Source organism: Protomyctophum parallelum (assembly GCF_964188405.1).
Source record: "Protomyctophum parallelum genome assembly, chromosome: 2".
Lineage (NCBI taxonomy): Eukaryota > Metazoa > Chordata > Actinopteri > Myctophiformes > Myctophidae > Protomyctophum > Protomyctophum parallelum.
Genome location: NC_139699.1, coordinates 55357082 through 55360221, shown reverse-complemented (window position 1 = coordinate 55360221; position 3140 = coordinate 55357082).

Genomic DNA, 3140 nt, shown 5'->3' with positions numbered 1-3140 from the left:
ACGTCCTGCAGTTTTGCCATGAAAAACAAGATTAAATCATTTATTGCCATGTCAACAAGTTGATAGGAATTTGTCTTGGTTCATACTCAACATATACAGACAACCATACAAAAACAAGAAGGACAATACAATACAAAAACCATTTGCTATATGCATATTGCTATATGCATATTGCTATATGCATATTGCTACATACATACATCCATCAGCCTAACTGTGCCTAATGAGTCAAGTTCAGATGTCTAATGGCTTGCTATCTCTGAAGCAAGATGTTGAGCTCTTGATACTTCTATATCTCCTGCCTGATGGGAGATTGAAGAGGTAATGTGCAGGATGGGAGTTGTCTGCTATGATCCTAATTATTCTGGTGGAGTAGAGTGAGGAAAGTGTAGGGAGGCTACATCCAATGGTTTTTGATGCACGACGTACTACTCTTTCCAGCTTCGATTTGTCTTGAGAGGTTGTGTGACCAAACCAGACAAGCATGGAGAAGGTGAGAACACTTTCAATAGTGGCCCTATAGAAGTGAGTCATGGCTGCTTGGCTGACTTAGAACTTCTTAAGCTGCCGCAAGAAATAGAGACGCTGGTGTGATTTGCTTATTATGAGATTGGTGTTGAGATCCCATGATAAGGATTCATGGATGGTGGTCCCGAGGAACCGGAAGGAGGAGACTATTTCTACCTCTTCCCCATTGATGAAGAGGGGGGGAGGGGACTCGAGCTCTTTTTCCTAAAATCTCTTTGGTTTTAGAGATGTTTAGAATCAAGTTGTAACTCTCACACCATCTCACCAGCTCCTCTACTGCTCTGCGGTAGTTGGATTCATCCCCGTTGGTAATAAGACCTACTAAAGATGTGTCATCAGCAAACTTATACATCATAACTGTATAAAGTGAGATTGCCAGAAATTATTATATAATGAGTACAGTGGAGAAAGGACACACCCCTGGGGGCCCCCAGTGTTTAGGAGCCTAGACAGCGAAACAAGATCACCTATTTTGACAACCTGTTTCCTATCACATAGAAAGTTAAAGACCCATTTACATAGAGGTGTGCTGACGCCTAGCTCCTGTAGGGTTGAAATCAGCTTCCCAGGCACTATTGTGTTAAATGTTCAGCTGAAGTCAACAAAGAGTACATGAGCATAGGTGGATCTGGATTCTAGATGTTGGGTAATAGTGTGCAGACAGAGGGACACTGCATCATCTACACTCCTATTTGCTCTGTAGGCAAATTGGTGGGGATCTAGTGCTATTCTGGACAGGTGCTTACAGACCAGTCGCTCAAAGACTTTCATAATGACAGATGTTAGGGCAACAGGCACAGGGATGATAACGGCAGATTTCAAGTGACTAGTTGAAAATGGAAGTGAGGACAAGTTGGTCAGCACAGTGCTTTAATGTGGCAGACGACACGCCATCAGGCCCTGCCGCCTTCTAGGGTTTTGCTGACGGAGCAACAGTCTGGCATCATGTTCATAATATTATGGTGGGTGGAGAGTCACCCTGCTCTCTTAGAAAAGAAGGGGACTGATGGTTTTCACTATCGAACCGACAATAAAAATCATTAAGCCTCCCAGGAAGGGAGGGGTCCCTGTCTGGTTTTCACTATCGAACCGACAATAAAAATCATTAAGCCTCCCAGGAAGGGAGGGGTCCCTGTCTGGAACATGGTGCTTGGTTTTATAGTCAGTGATGTCCTGCAAACCCTGCCATACACCTTTGATGTCATTTGCTTGCAGTTTGTTTTCAAGCTTTCAAGCCTTTTAGAAACAGCACGCTGAAATTCATATTTCAGTCTCTTATAATTCCCCATGTCACCACGTTTATAAGCAGCATGTTTCTCCCTACAAAGCGGTCTCACTTCATTATTGAACCAGGGCTTGCTGTTATTAAAAATCACACCTGTGTGAACCGAGTGGTGCAACTCCCCTCTCTCCCCCCTCCTCGCTCTCTCTCTCTCTCTCTCACGGGGGTCGGCCTTTCCTTCTTTAGCGTACCTAGACCGGATCGCGCATGCGAGCTGCCGTCCACCTCCCATTATACAGGCAGACTAAAAGCTTCAATAACTCCTAATCTACGGAGCTCTCCATGGTTTGGTCAATTAGCGCGATGTTCGGAGGTCTTTGCTGATTATCCGGTGGTCTAGATGGAAACATTGGTGCTTTCTAGAGCAAGGATGGCTATATTTTAGCTCGCTAGCATTGACGCTATTTATTTAGCACAAGATGTGAGGCACGCATTGTGCAGGCACGCGCATTGTACACACACGCGCGGATATTGCTGGCCATTGCTGGTTTCACGCATGCGCACACCACTCGTGCTCATGACGGATACATGATACATACATGATACATGATACATACGGACATTCCTGGTTGTAGGAGTGGTTGCACCACTCAAAAACCGTAATGGTCCTTGTGGGAATGCAAACACTCTCACAGAAATGAATGTAGGATGTAACAGTGTCAGTGTAAGTGTCAATATCCTGACCGTCAGTCCAGAGGTTAGGCCATTCTGTGGAATCCAAACAGTCCTGTAATGTATCTATGGCTTGTGGAGACCATTTCCTACACAGTTTGACAGTTGGATTTTGATGGTCGAGTAGCACAAATAAGTGTTGTTGCTGTTTGTTTTTGAGTGGTGCAACCACTCCTACAACCAGCAATGTCCGTGCGTACCTATGTGGCCTGTGGCTATGAGCACGAGTATATGACCTATTAGGAGAGAGAGAGAGAGAGAGAGAGAGAGAGAGAGAGAGAGAGCAAGAGAGAGAGAGAGAGAGAGAGAGAGAGAGAGAGAGAGAGAGAGAGAGAGAGCAAGAGAGAGAGAGAGAGAGAGAGAGAGATTTTTTTTACTGTTGTTGAGACCGAAGACAAATTTCAACACGTGGACAATTATTTTGAAAACTGGCAGATTTTTTATTTTGTGCATAAGGAATAAGGACTGTTTTTTTAAGTATATTTTGATGCAAATACTTTTGTACTATTACTCAAGGAAAATGTTGAACACAGGACTTTTACATGCGTAACAGAGTATTTCTACATTGTGGTATTGCTAAGTAAAATAAAATAAAAAGTAGGGCCTTCTTCTTCCACTACTACCTGTGAAATAGCTGTAACAAAAGATGAGCTTGCAC